Source organism: Adiantum capillus-veneris, chromosome 2 (assembly GCF_014529385.1).
Source record: "Adiantum capillus-veneris isolate H3 chromosome 2, ASM1452938v2, whole genome shotgun sequence".
Classification (NCBI taxonomy): Eukaryota; Viridiplantae; Streptophyta; class Polypodiopsida; order Polypodiales; family Pteridaceae; genus Adiantum; species Adiantum capillus-veneris.
Genome location: NC_140932.1, coordinates 129,090,435 through 129,109,881, shown reverse-complemented (window position 1 = coordinate 129,109,881; position 19,447 = coordinate 129,090,435). Strand labels below are relative to the sequence as shown.

The 19,447-nt window shown below is 39.4% G+C and overlaps 4 pseudogenes; 1 reads left to right on the top strand and 3 right to left on the bottom strand.

Annotated features, from left to right (window-relative positions):
* Window positions 1–3,040: 3,040 nt before the first annotated feature.
* Window positions 3,041–4,174, bottom strand: LOC147463614 (uncharacterized; annotated as a pseudogene).
* On the bottom strand, window positions 4,174–7,804 carry LOC147463613 (uncharacterized; annotated as a pseudogene).
* Window positions 7,805–8,517: 713 nt separating this feature from the next.
* LOC147463612 (uncharacterized) lies at window positions 8,518–9,142 on the bottom strand (annotated as a pseudogene).
* A 3,270-nt stretch (window positions 9,143–12,412) lies between these two features.
* Window positions 12,413–13,467, top strand: LOC147463611 (uncharacterized; annotated as a pseudogene).
* The last annotated feature ends 5,980 nt before the right edge of the window (window positions 13,468–19,447 follow it).

Below are 19,447 nucleotides of genomic sequence, written 5' to 3'. Positions count from 1 at the left end.
TAATACATTTATATAATAGGTAGAGTGGCTTCTTACTGTAGTGCTTTGAGCTACAAGATTATAACTCTAGCTTCCCCTTGAGGATGCTCTGCTCCTAATCTACAATTTGTTATCTTCTTAGTTTTTGTTCCCTAGCTGATTGTATTTTTGCTCAACATTTCACTAGTTATTTGGTAAATGATACTTTACAAGTCTACAACCACTAATCCAATTGGCATGACAAGTCCATCCAATGTGGAAAGCTTGACAATTCCACTAGGTGAGACATCTTCTATGAAAAATGTTCCATGAACCTTTCTCTTTAGCATCCTCCTTGTTGTGCAAGTCGATGGTGGAGTTGGACTCATTTATAATAACGGTGGTGGGTGAACTAGGGGGAGTGGGGACAAGAATTTTTCCTCCAACAAGCTTTGGCTTGGACAACATGAAACTTAGGAGATTGCACATCTTGATGGGGAGCTATGTCCACCTCTTGATTGGCCAGGATAACAATGTCAAGAAAACTATTGCCTAGGGGAAGTAATGTGTCGCCTAATTGATCCAACGTAGTATCTAGATGGAATTTTTCATGTTTGGCAAGTGTGGCCAAGAATTAATCATATCACAAACCAAAAAAATTTCCAAGATCATGCATGAACTTATACTCATGGCCATCCATCACCACTATCCTAAGACGGGTAACTTCAAGGTAACTTCTATCTCCGGGATGGCATCATGGCATTTATCGAAAAGCATAGGTAGTGGGTTGAGTGCAAAGGAGGAGGAGGCATCTACGGTGCTACAGAATAGCATATGATCAGAAAAGGGACTGGCCCATAGTCCCCATCACCCACAGGGTACTCTGGAGTTGCCACCATAGGGCCACTGCTGCCATTAGTAGACACTACACCTCCTGAGGACCAAACAAAAAATAAAGGATAGAATAAGCACCAGATCAATCCAAAAACAAAAGAATTCATAAACACAGGCCATACAAGTGAGCCATGCACCACGCACAGATGCAAAATAGCACCAGATTGAAAGAGTTGCAGGCCAAGAAGGGAGGCCATGCTCCACCACTGCCATAGAAGGATGCCACCAATTTGAGCGACCCTATCACAACCATCCGGATTGTCAATATGTAGAGGGACACAAAGATAACCAGGTCTTCAAATCCCTCTTGGGAGAGAGAAGGGAGAAAGACCTCTCCTCGGTCCAAAAAAGAATAGGGGGGATAGGAGGGGCAAGGCGGAATAAAGAGGGCCATAGCCAAGGTCCCCCCACTAGGGCACACTCCTGCAGCCTAAACCCTCAAGATCTCTACTAGCCTATGCCACAGAAGGAGAAAGCTTTCCCCCTGCTACAGCACAATCCCTTGAGCCTCCTACTCCGCTTTGCTCACAGACAGGACAAACCCTAACCCTCCTCAAGTCCACACCACCCCACAACCTCTTTAAATGGGTGTCAAATCCTATCATAGTGGAGTCACAAGGCACTAGTAATCTACCTTTTTGGTACCCATGGGGTACAACCAAAAAAAAAGGCTTGTTCTACTTCAAGGTCTGGTGTCGTTGCCAGCATATCAAAGAAGAGGGTGTCATTGCAAACATTCGGCCCCCAGTCATCCCTAGCTCACTACATCAACCTCCTCCCCAAGGGTGATGTCTGCTTTTACACAATGTGTTTGCCCCTGGTGGCCTTAAATTGTTATTTCCCACAAACCTATGTCCATCTTATTGTGCCTTGCCACAATTGCACCATCTACACACATGGTTGTGCTTGTAAAGAAATAATTCAATGTGATTACCTTTGCTTGTGGGTTCCATGGTCATGTGATGGCCCACATAGACATACATAAAGGCTTGGACAGCATGGACCCATAGGAGATTATCCATACTCTTTTGTTAGTAGGGGTGCCACAATCTAAGAAGCAGAATAGAGTGCTTTTGAAGAACATCACCTCTGAATCAAACCTTGGATTCTTATGTCTATACTTTGTGTTTTACTTTGTTCAATTGCTTAATAGTGAGTGAGTGGTGGCCCAAACATGCCTTGGGGCCTTAGAAGCTTGAAAGGAGCAATGCCAAAAGGGTGTTTATAAGGCGTTTATAGCATTTTTGTATGGTACTTAGGTGCACCATTTTGGCACTACTCCATGCAAGCTTCTAAGGCCCCCAAGGCGTATAATTTGGGGTTATTGAATTGTTTTGGTGCAAATATTTCAAGGTACACAAATTTTCCTAGAGCACCTAGGGGTGCTACCATTTAACGAGCCTTGAAAAGCGAGCGAGGGATACAGAGCGAGCGAGACACATGAGTTGAAGATATCTTGTAGCTGAAATCCTAGTAATACTCGACTACGCTTAACTTTATTTTTATTCCATGTTTGTATACAAACTATGTACGCTCCATTTTCTTTTTTTGTTTATTCCTGAACACTATGTAGGGAATTTACTGAGCATTTTTAATTCTAGATTAAATTTATCTCCATTTTCTTCTTAAGTTAGTACTTACCATATGTCTAGTACTTACCATACTTGCCATATCTTTAAGGCATAAACATCCATGATTCTTTGTCATTAAACCATAAACAAAAATATTTCTGACATAAGGAGGATTATAATTACAATCTTCTACAGAGACACACAAATAATCTGCTCATACTTCTCATATGTAGATCATGACTAGAGCGAGTGTGTGTAACAAACAAACTAAACAACAAAGAGAAACTGATGAAAAACCAAAGAGAAAGCATGATTCTAATGTAAAAAAAAACCACAAAGATTTAAGATCAAAGAGACCATACTATGGAAAAGACACCAAAGTGGACATACTGCTTGAGAAGGACATATTAACAACCACACTCTACATATTAATAGCACACTTTACATAAATTTCTTCATCCACAAACACATGGTTACCATTCATAAGAGACAACAATTGGTTTATCAAAATCTATAATAACACCTTACATATCCCTTAAAACCAAAGCATAATTAGCGAGCACTACAATAAGATGCTATCAAAGTAATCATCCAGATAATGTTCTCAAGTTGTACAATTATTTATCCTCCTCACACTCGTCATCAACAAAATCACACTTTCTTCTTTCCCTCCTTGGAGTAGCAACAAAATCATCATCAAATGAGTCATTTTCCGCCATTCTTTGTGCCTCTAGCTCTGCATAAAAAGGAAGCGTACTGGGAAAGTGTTCCCACCAATAACAATCAATGTTATATCCACAATGACACCTATCTTGAAGCTTAACAAAGGCACAAAGAAAAAAGTAACTTTTCATGACATACACATTGATAAACATACATAAAGAAAGAGCATTGACTGAAAATCAATCTTATTTATAATATAGCTACTAACTACATTATAAAAGGACTAGCTAAATTCAAAAGAAGGCCACAAAGAACATCATCATGTCTATGGCACACAATCCACCATCTCAAAACTAAAAACTAAATAAAGAAAGTACCAAGAGGTTACTTATAAGTCAAATATCCATGCAAGTAAGCATCCAAAGTAAGCAACATAGGTCTAAGAGACACCCAATGTAAAACTTACTAGTCATCCATCAAAAAAGGATTTCCAAACGGTTTGACCACAAATTCCTCCACTCCTCTTGTATGTTCTTTTTCTTTTGATGCAATTGGCCTCTTCTCACTTGATAGCTTACTAGGTTCCACCAAATCCTTGATGATTGATGCATCATTGTCAAAAGAAAAGCATGTATATCCCAATATCATGGCTGCATGTGATAGTGGTGCCGTACCACAACCCATGTCAATCACTAAACCCACTGGAGAACAACAAGTGCGTAGGACACAAGCCATGAAGCTCATACTCTTTTGAACTGCTCCACGAATCAATCTAGAGGATTGTGGATGTTGTGTCTTCTTGCTTTCAGGCATGTAATGAGCCCAAAAATCATCATCACTTTGCAATGAATTAGATTTGAAAAGAGCTTTACTATCCTCAAAATGCAAAGTTGGATAGTAACCCATTCGATGAGCAAATATGAGTATGTTGCATCGTACCTATCATGCATATTACAATAGAAAAGTATTAGTATTAAATCATCAAACCATTACTTTTAGAGCTTGGTATTATCAATTGTTATGCAATTACTCACACTACGAGTGTTTTCTCCTTGTTTGCAACCTCCATATGGTATTTTGCTTCCCATCACCACTCTTCTTGCCACGACGAGACCTTGACAATATGCATACTTTGCAATCCAAGTGAGGCAAGGACCTACAAGTTTCAACCACAAAATTTTCAAAAAAGAAAGAACAAATAAATCTTTTAAGAAAAATTCAATGTAAGTAGGATTACCATCCAATGGGCTAATCATGACCAACCAACCATCATTAGCAAGACTAGCAGCCCCTATGGAGATACCATAGCATACATGATCCTCTGTCAACATATCCCACAAAGGAACCTCCTCGCCAACATCTATTCCCACCATACTTGTGGGAAAGTCTATCAAAACAAGTCCTGCTGCCCATTTCACTTTTTTCTCTCCATGATGATAATGATGGTCTTTATAAGCATGCAAGCTGAAAAACTCATGCATATTTCCATATGCCTCATTCTTTCTTCCTTTCTCAAAATCTCTACCCATTTCAATATAATCACCAACACAACATCCAAAAATAGATTCAAAACATGTGTCTCTATAAGATTCTATCTTTGATGGCCCATTGTGAATATATGTCACAAATTCCTTTGCAAGAGTTGAATCTTCTACAAGTTACACACACACATAAATACTCTTTAGGAAAGCAAATGAGCACACAAAGATATCATGCTTTTTATATTAAAAAACTCACCTAATACATTATCACTTTCTATCAGAATTTCTGCAATCTCTTGAGTATGAATGTCTTTCTCACCATAACCTAATATAGAGAAAACCCATAAAACGACACACATTCAAAGAGAACCCAAAAGCTTGTAACACTTGTATCAAATGGTTGTATTTAAGGAAAAAAGACTAACCTCTTGATTTGCTAGTGATGTCTTTCTTTGATGCTTTCTTTGTAGCCTCTTTGTGCAAAGTAGCTATAGAAGTTGTGGATCTCTTACTAGCATGCAATTCATCCATATCAATCTCCTCCTCTAAACGATTCCCCGAAGGAAAGTCTATCCACCATGGACAATTTTCTATCTCCCATTTACTCAATCCTTGCATGGTAGAAGGAAACATGCATAAAGGAGAGTCACCCACTTTACACCATGCCTTGCAAACACTTGGTATTTCACCAAGCAACTTCTTGACAACAAGGTGTTTAAAAAACCTAAAATAGACACACATATTCAAAAAAAGCATTCACATCAATGCACACAAAAAACAATCAAAGCTAAAAAGAGCATTCAATGTACCTAAAAACAACACGTTGTGCCGCTTTTTCAAGTTCCATGGACTTATTCTCCTTTGTCTCATTACCACTTTTTCCTGATTTGAGATCCCCTCTTGCATCTCTACTTCTCAACATTTGAAACATATACTTACGGGCTTCCAACTTCACTCCATCAAATTACTTTCTTAAAGTAGGGTCTAGTGGCATTGTTGGTGGCTCCTCCATGCTTTCAAGTGAAGATTCAAGTAAGGACATGGCCACACTTTCAACCCTATCCAAAAAGATTTCTCTCACCAACCAACTGTCACAAATTAACATGCAAAAACATGAATTTAGCATTTAGACATACCAATGTCTTCCAGTACTTCTAAATGATAATTTGACTTACCCTTTAAAATCAGCTTCTCTTGTAGGTATCAAGTATTGCTCCCTTGTAATTCTTGGAGCTTCTAATAGTTTCAAAATTCTAACTCTTTTTTCAGATTGTAAATCAGAAGTTGCAAGCATTCTAAGTTTCTCCAATGTCACATATGAGTCTTTACCCTCAAATTGCAAATCAAACAATGTCTTTTTCCATTGCTCACCCAGTTTGGGATGTATGCAAAGTAAAACCTGACAAAAGTTTAATTATATATACCTAAATTTTCAAAATAAAAAATAAGCTCAATTACTTGTTTTGTGAAAATAACATACCGTGCCAATTCTATCCGAAATTCGTTTCTGAATCTTCGACTTCTCCTTTCGTAACGTATCCTCCCTTTGTTCTTCTAGCATAGTTCTTTCAATTGTTTCCGTTGCGGATGCAACTTCCTTGTTATATTCAACCTTTACATATCCCACAAATAAAAGTTATAATTGCATACACCAAATCTATCTATACAAAAAAAAGTTTAATTAAGTACCTGAAACACAAGTCTTGCCAAGTAACCTCTCAAAAATGGAAACCATGACTCTTTGCTTCTGCAACCTTTGACTAACTTATTCTCCTCCTCTTTTAAAGACTCAATATACTCTTTTGTATCACTCCCACATATGTTGTTGGTGTTAATTAGCACATCTCAAAGCAATGGTTTAATCACGGCATGCTCATTTAGCCTGTTGCATAAAGAAGGATATGATAACTTATTAATTAAACCTTTGAGAGAACAATGCACAACCAAAATTATCAAAAAAAGTAACTTACACGTTCATGCATTGCAAAGAAGCAAGAAGGGCTATCTCTGGAACCTTCCTTGGATCTATGAGAGTGCACATAACTCTCACATGTCTTGATTTATCCTCTTTAAAAAGTTAGGTTATAACTTCCATCCAAGCCTTTGTCTTGTGATTTCCCTCCCACACAAAAAAAAAATTCTTTGACATAAATTTCAACTCTCTTTTTAAGGACACCTCTTTTTCAAACTCCATATCTGCTTCCAACCACATAGGATCCCAAGAAGCCTTAATGATATCTGTTACCAAGGTTTCTTCCCCATTGCAAAGACAAGTGGAGACAACAAACGTTCCCTTCTCTGGCATATAGTTCTCTGTAGCAAATGCAATTTTAAGTGAACTTACATCTTTTTGGAGACCTCTTACTTTGGCATGTGGCAGTAACCTGCATAGAGGTATGCTAGGATACCTATCAGGGCAATACCGTGCAATGACCAATAACATCACCACCTGCAGCCAGCTGGATATTACTTGCTATAAGAGCATTGTTTCCATCTTCATCATCATCCTCTATAACTTCAGAGTTTACATCTTTGTCTTGCACGACATTCGTTGGTTGAGGTAAAGGTTTGTGTCAACATCAATCTCTTCAGCTTCAACTGATACAAAAGCCAGTTTCTTCTTTAAACTTTTGTTGGGACTTTGCTCAGCGGGTGTCAACTTTGTTGTCTTCCTCTTTGCAAATTTTCCCATTGCAAACCTGCAAAAGAAAAACCATCAAAAGCTTCAAGTTGAAACCACATTGCTTCATTGCTTCACCAGAGGTTTCAAACTTGCATTTGGAAACACAAGATGCAACCCCATGGTGAGCACACAATTTTTTGCGAGAAATCTATGCATGAAGAGTAGTTTAAACAAAGAGTGATGATCACTTTAATTAAGGGTTCATTAACAAAGCCTGCACCATCACATTTCACATGTCGATCACATTAACAAAGCCTGAACCATCACATTTCACATGCCTACCTCGCAACTGTTGAGCTGACAGCACTCGGCTAAATCTGCAAGCTGGCTACGAGAATATGACAGGAAATCTACGAACTGACTTCCGTGATAGAAAATCTGTGAATTGTACTTTGCCGTGAACTGAACTGTACTTTGCCGTGAACTAGCTGCCATGACAGAAAATCTGTGAATTGAATTTCTTGATAGAAATCTGCAAACTGCAAGCCAAATCAATTGTTACGTCCACCAGAAATAAACCCAAGGCAACCATTCTTGCTACGTACATTTGTCATTTCACAATCTCGGTATATTTGAGCCTTGCAGGAAAGCATTTTCAAACACAAAGTGGGTCTTCACAGAAGCAGGTGATGAGACAAGATTTGGTCTTCACCAAGCCTTGTTGGAGAGCGTTTCCAAACGCAAGATGTCGAGAGGTGGTGACAAGCCTTAGGCAGACCGTGGCTAAGAGATGCAAAGGTGAAGCACGATTGGAACAGAGACAGAATCTGTATAAGGAAAGACGAAAAAAAGATATGTATTCACTTTGGGAGTAACAAAGTGGTGAGGAACTCAACAATGACGCCAAGGCATGCAGAAACATGCAACATGGCTGAAGTGCTAGAAGATGACGAAGAAGAGGCCCTACTACAGCAAAACCCACACCTGGTACCACTTTTCTCAGTTCATGTGGATAGGATGCTTGAGCAAGTAATAAAGAAAGGGAAACTTGAATCAAAGGACCTAGAAGAGTTGATCAAAGGAGAGGACCAGATAATAAGCCCATAGCAAGATAGCAGGGAGCAAAGTGAAAGAGAAATCATAGCATGGGTGAAAGATCAAGCAATGAAAGAAGCAAAGCTAACTGTGTGGGTGAAACCAGACCAGCTATAGGAGGTCAACATAGGCACCCCAGAAGAGCAGAAAATGGTGAAAATCAGTCAACAATTGGAAAGAGAGTTTTGGGAACAGCTCATCAAGCTGTTGGAAGAGTATAACTGTGTCAAAGCTAGGTTGTGCTGAGAGCCTTCTGCTTCTTGTAGTCTTGTGGTGGGGTGTCTAGAACTGTAATTCATGAGAGCACATGCTTCTCTAACCTATCTCTCTAGGCAAGAGAACTCAACAATAAAAACTTCTCCAATGGGGCATCTTCCACAGCCACTACGGGTGAGCATTGCAAGGACGTAAAGCATTACAAGTCCTTCTAAAGAATACGGTGCTATTGTGATGAAGCAGTACTTGGTTTCATCTAGCACCATGTCTCCAAATAGTTGTTCAGCACCTTGCCCCTTTTTCTTCTCAATTAAGCATTCTGCATATGTGACGTTCCTAGAAATCTCCCATTACCATGGTCCTTGAATTTCCCCATTGCCAAAAATTCCACTTGGCTGCAGGTCATCACTCATAATTACTGTATCCGTGTAACCACTTCCCCCTTGCGCGTACGTCTGGGGAATGTTGATTTCCGTAGCTAACTTATTAATCCTTGGAAACATGACAGACTCAATAGTAACTTTGACCCCTACTTCATCTGCAGCGGGTTCAGGTGGAGCATCTCCAAAAACATCCATCACATTGATCAAATGACATGGAGTAGTGTCATCAAGAGGGTCAAAGCTAGGTTGTGCTGACATGAAGGAAGGACCTCTGTCGTGCAGGATCTCGAATGTCCGGAAATAAGGTCTGACTCCCAAGTGTGTATGACAAAAGTGTGAATAATGGCAATGTGAAGACCTACCTTATGTAGTAGAGAATGTAAAATGGTACAGATGCACAGTATATGTAGGAAAATGTGCGCAAAAATCTAAGCAAGAGCCGCTGCAGCTTCCTATACAAGAGGATTGGTTGCATGAACCATCTCGAATGCTCTGTGTTCATCCTCCCATTCATTATGAGTCTTGCCAGCTGCCATCTGCCGCACGAATTATCACCTTGAAACAATGTCTGGTTCATCCTAAGTGAATGCATACATGTGTACATATACACATGGGTCATCCTGGAATGTTGAGTTCCTAACCTCATCATAGCGAGGCAATGCATTTTCACCAGCAAGGCAATGCTTATGAGCTCCCTCATCATAGCGAGGCAATGCATTTTCACCAGTAACATAAATCAAGAGAAGATCATCCCAACACCTCCGTAGGTCTTCACCAAGCCCTGAGGAATAGCGTTTGGAAACGCAAAAAATGCAAGGGCATGGTGTGGAGTACACTACCCTGGAAACGCAAACTGCAAGGCCCTTCCAATTTCAATCACTCCCACCCTATTTCATTTCTAATGATCACATGATGGCTTAAAGACAGATTTTAATTAAAAAGAGATTTATGATGGCTCACCTGCGCACTGGCTGAATCTGCGCAATGGCTGACCTGCGCACTGCCTGAAAAACTTTATGGAACTGTTGGAACTGCCCAAGCTGAAAATCTGCATGGAACTGTGAACTGCTTGGAACTGCGAAAATCTGCCAACGCTTCTCTCCTCACCTGGCTTCTCCAAGTTGCGTTTCCAAACGCAAACTTCAAAGCCTTGGTGAGGACTCAAAACCTCAAAAATTCAAAACCTCCAACCTGAGAGCCTTTAGCTCCACACTCACGTCTCACGAGTGCTTCCATGAAAGCGTTTCCAAACGCAAGCATAAAACCCTTGGTGAGAAAAATAAAGTCCCCTCTCTCACCGACGCTATGAGATTTTCTTTCCAAACGCAACAATGAAACCCTTGGTGAGCAGATGAAAACAAAATAACCGGCCTTGTTAGGATAGCGCTTCCTAACAGCTCTTGGAGACCCCTGTGAACAGTTCTTGGAGAGTGCAAAAGTAGAGCAGTTCTTGGAGCGTAACTTCTGCACAATATTATTTAAAAATCAAAAAGTTATTTAAAAATTAAAATTGATATTCACAAAAAATGCTTAAAATTTTAATGAGCATAGACCAAAAGGAAATGTTTTAAAATTTAAGTGAACATAAATCAAAAGCTACCTTCCTCGTAAATTGTGACAGAAGCTTTTACTTTCCTCATGAATTGTGTTCTTTTATCTCTCATGGATCCTGGTCCGTCCCTATCAAATAGATGATTGCATGAATTTTTTAAATGCCATCCCATTTATTACTAATGCCAACCTTTTTCTCGACATTTTCTCAAGGCTCAAGAAAATGATTTCTATGGATCTGGCTTTGGATATTAAAAGCGAACCTATCTTGTCCTGAGCTCTGCGTTTGTCTCTGGAATCTTCACTCTTACAATGCCTCACTCAGTTCTTATTACATATGAAGAAAGAGTTCTCTCAATTAGATATGACACAGAGATGTGTGATATTAGTCTCAGTGCTCTAAAGGAGTATTTTCAACTTGCAAACCAAGACATTATTCTATCTGAAGCAACTTCTATAGATGATGTAGTTGTGTCTCTTTCTATAGTTTCATTAGAGGATGGAAGTCATGGGTATAAGCTTCATGATAACAATGGAGGTGTTTACAAGCTAGAAAAGCGACAAGTAAAAAAATTGGTAGAAAAAGAGATTAGCATTCTTTCAAGTCTTCAAAAGCTTCCACTGTTTAGCTCTCTTCATGTTGCTCTTTCTTCAGCACAAGCTAGTCAAAAACTTGATGAGCTTCCGCTTGAATATGATGTCTACTGTTTGTTTGAGCTTCCAGCTTGCAAAGATGGTTCTAACATGAAAGGCATGGAGCAAAGGCTTGATGGACATGTTTGGACAAAATACAAGACCAGCTATGTTGATGCCTTTAAAGGAATAGTGAGAATAAGTAGGTGTTGTGGACACTTAAGGTGTTATAACATTGATTGTGCTTGTGTAGATATGTTTGGAGCAGTGAATGAGACTCAGTGGAAAGGCAAGCTTCAATCTGCGCCACCTGTTGGACCATTGAACAAAGAAAATGGAGTTCTTCTTTGTAAGCACTGTGGTGGATCACCAGAATGTATCAAAACTTGTCAAGCATTCATATACTACTATATCCAACGAGATAGAGATGGCACAACAAGATGTTCCATACACATGGGCTTTCATAATCATCCAGTGGCAAAGGGGTTATCAAAAAAGGTGGAGGAGGTTGTTCACAATAAGGTGTTCACGCGGGCAACCATTGAGCCTTCTAGCACATGCAAGCAAATTGAAGTCTCAGTCACAAGGGACTTGATCATGGAGCGTTTGATTCATGAGGATGGTGCATCTCACAAGACTTCTTCAGAGGGTTACTTGCACAAAGTACTAGATCAAATTACTCCTATCTCTCAAAAAGCTCAAATCAGGAGGTCCATCCAGGCTGCTAGAAAAGATTTTCTTCAAGGGGACAGTGGGTTGGATGCTATTTTGAGACTGAAACAAAGATGCATATATCCATTTATCCAAAGTGTTCTTTTTCCTGATCAACTTGGTGATGATAGCTAGTCACATGTGTTTAACACGTCATCTAAGTGTCCAGGTTCAGGACTGGATCTTGTTAATCAAATGCAACCAGGTGGCTCATTGGAGGGCCAATGGGTGCATTTTGATCATGTGCATCGGGTGAAGGGGTGGTGCACAATGGGAGCCCATGTATATGATCCACATGTACGTGAGTTGATCACAATTGCAACTTGTGAGTTTAAGGTGCAAGATCACCATGCTCAAGTTCAATTTTGGAAAATGTTCAACAACCAAATGGTGAAAAATGGTTTTCCACTTCCTCAATTTAGAGGTTTCATGTCAGATGAGGCTCAGCAAAATTGGATTGCAATGCGCACAGTCTACTTTGGTGGTCCAAATAATAAGGTGGAGGAGAAAGAGAGGTCTTGCAAGTCTCACTGGGAGACAAATATGGTGGATCACACTAAGAAGTGCATTAAGCCAGCCTTTCAAGAAGAGCACAAGTATATGTGCAGGAAGTGGAGAAATGCACCTACTGAGATGGAGAAGGAACGATGTAAGAAAGCTTTACAAAATTATTGGACTAACAACCACATTATTGAGGGACAACTACAAAGCTTACAACTATGGCTTGCATGGTGGGATGCGCGAGCATCACATTGGATTGATCAGTTTCTTACACAACACAAGGATTTGGGATTTTTACCATCAACTAACCTATCTGGATCTAAACATGCAAGTATTCGTGCTACACATGGAGCAACAAAGTATGTCTCATTGTATGAGGCTACTGCTGTTGACTTATGCTTAGCATTGCAGCAAAGTGCAAAATATAAGTCTTTTATGGATGGAAAATATCATGGTACTGGTCCGGACTTGAAACAACTAGCTGAAAGGCTAATAGAAGGACACATAACTCGAGCGATTGAGAAGAAGGTTATTGATTTGACTGCTTCTACAATGGATGCAGTAGGTCTTGCCTCTTCGGAGTATATGAGACGGCCCATGGAGCAAGTAAGTTTGCGTTGAAAAAGAAAGTGGGATCACTCAACTCCGATTCATGAGACTAACAGTCATAGACCTGAATATAATACCATCACAACCTCTAGAGCTATTCCACAATGTCCAAGCTTCAAAGTACAACAGGTAAAGGAGTCTGAAGTTGCAGAGTCCACTTGGGCCATTAGGAGAGCACCTCCTAAGGCTAAAGTGAGTTGTTTTGGGTTAATCAAGGAGACAAGTTAGAAGTACAACATTGAATCTATCATTTTTGGTCGCTAACCTTTCCTCTATGGTCTTAAATTTTTTCTTGTTGATGTAGGTGAGAGGTGTGGGGTTGAGATCAACATAAATGGGGGAACAACATTGCATGGTGTTCCTGCCCCTTGCTTCAAAGGAAGAAGAAGATACCCAGGTGGCATACAAGAGCAGGTCATTTGGTTTTGCAATAGCAATGTGCAACATGCTTGGAATGTGCATGGATCTGTTATTTTTCCACCAGGTCCTACACCTGGGGTGTGGGCCATCTCAAAGGGAATGTTTCTATCTTTAGAAGAGACAAGTTTATTGCAAAATTCAGGCTTTGTTTTGGATGATGGCTCTCAAGAAGGTGCAGTTGTAGAAAGCTTTTGATCTCAACTTCCTGCAAGTGCAACACGGCCATAAAAGAGGGATGGTAGAATGGTCAAGTGGAGAAGCAAACTCACCAAAGATTTCAAGGATAAGATTGGATTGGCAACTAAAATGCATGCAACTGTTCTTAGAGAGAGTATAATAGTCCCAAACGAAGTGCACATTTTCTTCTTGGAGTCAGAGGGATCAAAAGCACGTGGGATTTCATATTCCATCACAATAAGTCAATTTCCACGGTGTACATGTGAGGACTTTGTGAGACAAGATGCAAAGGCAAGTACTTATATTCCATGCAATCATATATACTTTGTATTTTTAAGGACTCTTGGATTGGATGCAAATGTTCATGCATGTATGCATCAAGCTGCTCTCTCAAATATAGAGTTATTCCAAGCCTTGCATGGAAGATGTGTGCTAGTGGCTGCTTAAGCTAGTTTCACCTTTTAGCTATCAACTTCATCCTATATAGAATTAGATGTTTTAGGCCTTGTATGGAAAACATATGCTAGTGATTTAAGCATGTTTTTCTTTTTATCTATCATCTATATCCTATTTTGGCAACTTACTTTTGTTGTACTAGCTATCCACAACAACCTACTCCCCCCCCCCCTTCCTCTATTCCCTCTTTCTCTATTTCCACTTAACCTAGGTGGTGTATGGAGATCATGATGTTTAATGACAAACCAAGTTATTTATGTGTAATTTTTTGCAGTCAAAAGCTCTTTGCAATGAGTCATCAAACCACATTCTCTCACTTTTAGTCGGCAAACTTTAGGTGTTGAGTCACTAAGAAATTTGAAGAGTATTCGTTTTGGTTGTTTCCTTAATGAGAACTAGAAAAGTTTGCTTTTGTGCATTAGTTATTTTACAGTGTCATTTTTCATGTTTGAACACTCTCTCTCTCTCTCTAGTCATGATCTATGTATGAGAAGTGTGAGTGGATTATATGTGTCTCTGTAGAAGATTGTAATTATAATATTTCTTATGTTGAAAAGCTTTATGTTTATGGTTTTAATGACAAAGAAGTAATGGATGTTTATGCCTTAAACATATGGCAAGCATGTCACGATTTTTGTGCAGGTATATAGGTAGTTTATGGGTTGGCCTTCGGATGACTATGGCCATTTTACTAATGATAAATTTTATGGGACTCTTTGGTTTCTTCTCACTTCAGTAACACGCTCTTGGAGATAATCAATCCTTCAAAAAGTGTGTGGTAAGTACTAACTTAAGGAGAGAGTGGGGATAAATATAACCTAGAATTGAAAATGCTCAGTAAAATTCCTGCATGGTGTTGAGGAATAAGAAAAAAAAGGAAATGGAGCGTACATAGTTTGTATACAAACATGGAAAAAAAATAAAGTTAAGCGTAGTCGAGTATTACTAGGATTTCAGCTACAAGATATCTCCAACTCATTTGTCTCGCTCGCTTTGTATCCCTCGCTCGCTTTTCAACGCTCGTTAAATGGTAGCACCCAGCACCTAGTTGAGAACACCTCTTTTGACCTTTTTTTCATAATGAGTGTATCATTTGATCGGATAAACACCATCAAAAGAGTATCTAATTGTAAAACACAATAGCATATCAACGACTTAGTCAAAAAATTTAATTCACTTACATCTCTTGTTGAACATGCGGCATCTACTATAACCATTGAATACAACAAGTTTGTGGATAACATTAGATTGCCAAAAAATTGCATGGTGATTACATGAAGATTATAATAGATTTGAACCAATTGGACTACAAATCTTGCCATATTTTGGTACAAGTTAATTACAAAAATTGTGATTCCCATAGTCTCTCTCATGTTGTAGACATCTTGCCTACATATCCTTCAATTAAATAGTGATCCACTTTGCATGTATTGCAATGTCAAATAGACCCACCAAATATGCCTACGTTCTTAGATGGACTCTAAAGCCTCAGCCATCATCCTGAAGTTGCACTAATAGCTATCCAAAATTGTCCAACCCCTTTGAGAATGGGACTTTGTGAATAAGTAGCTTCGTACTCTTCACATAGTGCCTTATCTCTGCAGATGCTCGAATATACCAATACACCACCTTATGAGTGTGCCTTGGCTAGGCTGTGACACTTGGTGCCCTCACAGAAACTATCTTCTTGCATCTTTGGCCCAACTTGATCTTCCGCTTCTTGCTTCCTCCTACTATGGCTCTTCTTGCATTGGTGCTATCTCATCTTCTCAAGTGTCTTCTTCATCATCCTCTTCTTATTGCACTAGAAGTTGGCTTTGACATTTAGGGGTTCTTTTCCCACTGTAGTGTGGCAATTGGGAGGGATATTATCATTGTCCCAAGGCACTCTATCATCATTAATCTCTAGTGAGGAAGGAAGTGTGTCTCTTTCAATTGTAGAGGGGTTTAGTGCTTGAGCCCTGGGCTGGCCTAGTGGGAAAGGCCACATGTGGGTTTTGTTCATCCACCCTTTGTGGATCATCTTATAAAATTTGTTTTGGTTGTTCGTGTGTGTGTGTGTGTGTGTGTGTGTGTGTGTGTGTGTGTGTGTGTGTGTGTGTGTGTGTGTGTGTGTGTGTGTGTGTGTGTGTGTGTGTGTGTGTGTGTGTGTGTGTGTGTGTGTGTGTGTGTGTTGATGTTTCCTCGGTGGAGGCGGGAACCTATGTTTATTGCACTTGAACCTGTGTTTGTTTCTCCTTTTCTTCATCTCTCTATGCATGTTGCTCTCCTTGTTGCCATTCTAACAAAGGATGTCATGCAAAATACATGATCCAGGCCATTTGGTTGGTCCAAGCCATGACTAAATCACATTGTAATGACAAGAATATTTAGAGTTGGACCTTATATAGAGCCTTCAAAATTTCCCTTAAGTTAGGGGCACTTCACAAATGAGACCCCTAAATGCTTCCTATTTTTGGGCCCTTCCCAAATTAAAGACCAGCAACTTGCTCACCTTTCTATGCAGCGGCTCTAAACCCTTGCCCAAACTCTTCCTACACAAATTTGTGTACTTTGTTATGCAGCATGATGCTTAGGTTCTTGTGATGCTGGCATCTTATTTCCTATAGTTTGCATCGCAAGCATTTGTTTGCTAAGTTAGAGTATTTTGCATTCTCACATGAGAAAATTCAACCAAATGTGTACCTAAAAAATGAATAAACATCTTGCAAAGATAGCTAGATCAAGTTTTGCCACCACCATGTTAGGTGTTATTGAAATATGCACCCCTTGCTCGATAGTGAGACTTTTCTATCCCTTGAATGCTCCAAATGTCAAGAGATCCATATTCATGCATGTAATAGACACCAAAAGTAAAAAATATGTATTGCATACATTGCAAAAGTTTTAAGTCATTTGAGGAAGACACAATGTTTGAATCAAGACTACAAGACAAACCATGTAGTAGATAATGTTGTTTTTTCCCCATGCATGAACGTTGACGAATGTGAATTTATGTAGTAGTCTTTGGGATTCTTGGCATTTATCCGGAGTTGTGCATGTCAAAGACATAGCATGCATGAGTCTCTCAAAGGACACCCATACAAGTTTTCTTTGGTTTGTCAATTCTACATTACTCTCCAAGTCCGTTGTGCATTTGCACAACTCCTTTTTTGTTTCATCTTGATTGCCATTCAAGTTTTTGTTGCAATGACTACTATTGGGTTTTTGAAGGAATTGGTGTGCCTTTGCTCCACTCATAGAAACTTGTTGAGCAATTTCATGGCTTTTGGTGCTTTTTTTGTTGGGGCAACTATTGGGATATTCCCTCCACGGCATCCAATAGTGTTCAGCAAATCTTCCATTTTTCAAAAGGCCTCCCTTGATCTTTCTAATGGCTACATGGTGAATGCCTAATCAATGTGAATTTTCAGCAAATGATCTAAAATATGCATGAATGCATGCAACATGCAAAAATGAACAATGATTGGTTTTCATGAGGAATCTCTAGAGGCTCAATTTGGCTCCACTAACATTGGACAAGAGAATATTGATGTTTGTCATTGTCTTTCCATTTCAGCCAATTCATCATCTTCCTCTTGATCCATACAATGCTCGTCACTTGCACATTGATTCTTTTTGGAAAAAGAATTCCATTTTTCTACCATGCTTGCTAAGTTTGTACCCCTTTGTACATAGAGGACATGGCATTAATGTAGAAGCACCTTAATTGCATGTTAGCATTAACATCATGGTCTTCAATCTACCTCCCAAATGCCACTCAACATCAAATATCCAAAAACCTTCCACCTCAAGTTTCTCACCTTTAATTTGGTCTTTGATAACTTCAATTTCCCCAAGCCACCATATCTCCTTTTTGGAGTACACAATGAAAGATGGATTATGGAATGTCATTCTTAGAAGACGTTCTTTTTGCGTAATAGAGAGCCTCATTCATTAAAGTGTCACTCATCCTCTTGAACCTACGGCCTTTCATAATTTGAGATTCATCCAATTTGAGAAAAAAAATCATTTGTTCCCAAAAAGCACCACAAAATAAAAATAAAGCCAAGAGTGTTCAATAAAATTGTTGGCATGTCTAGATGAAAACTAACTATCAACATCATAAATATATCAACCTTTGGTAGGAAGGCCATAAAAGCTATAATCATTGCTTGTTAGTTTTTTTGTAAACCAGGAAAAATATTGTTGAATCTTGTGTAAGGAACCCTTTGTCCTCAGCAATTCAACACAAAAACATGGCTATAGGACTGTGGATTGTTTCTAGTTGAGAGCAATTTGTCGAGAGAAGAAGGTGCGGCTAAGGTTTTTTTGCTCATGGTTCATGGTAAAGCAAAGAGGTGGTACAACATGATGGTGCAGCTAAATTTGGTTGATGCTATGAAGAGGGAAAAGCAGGGCTCCATGTGTCTACAGGTGCATGCCAAAGTGGTAAAGCAAATATGGAGGTCAAGGGCAGGCAAGCAGTTGCAGATGTGTATGCTTTATGTGGTTTTTTGGGCCAAGGTGATATGTTGTAGGGCTTTTTAAAGGTGGCTGGGCAAAGTGTCCAACTTCCTTGCACAAGGTCTATGGGTGGAGTTGGATAGCCACATTGTATCTTCAATATGCAAATACTCACCTATGTAAAGAATTATGTCTACATCACTAACGTTGTTTGCAAGGGTGACCTTACAAGGCATTGGAAACAAATTTTCAATCGCTCCTTGTTTTCTTAGAGCATACTTGATGAGACAGTGAATTGCTTGGTAACCCTTTGAATGTATGTCAACCTCATCATATGTGCTTTGCACGTCAAGATATATCACAAGATTAGAGAAGTTTGCATTATGCACTTAGTGACCTCCTTCATAATTGTTGTCGCTTGAGGTGCATCAAAAATGGTCAAGATATCCTCTTTTTTGACGCAACTACCCAATAGACTTGTACAATCAAAAATTGTAGCACTTCCACATGCCTCTTGGATGAAGTTCCTATTTCATTTGAAAACACAAGAATATGTTAAAGTAGAACTCCAATGGCCAACCTCAAAAATAGTACCTTGTTGCAATGACCCTCCTTTTGCAAGCTCCACATCCGAGGGTGAGTGTTTCAATAGAATTAAGGGCCAAGATTTGTTCTCAACTACCTAATGGTGTTTTTTTCACGTGCAAAATTGTTTCCTATAGCTTTGCGATCAACCCATCTTTTTCTTCAAAGTTGTCCTCATCCGATGAGACTGTCTCTCACAGTGTAATAGCCTTTGATGGAGCTCGTGCAAACGACTACATTTCTTCATGATTGCATGTGAGAAATTGTATTTTTCTTGTCTCATGCATTGATAGCCTCTTACAATAGCCAAGGAGCCCTGATCACCATTACCGATGTATTGGAGGAATGTTGGAAGGTTTGTAAATAGCGGATGCATACTAAGCGCAAAATTGCTAGGATACAAAGCCCTTTGACCCATAAATCTACATTTTTTTAATCTATAGCTTGATGTGCTCTCAAAGCAATTGGCCCTTG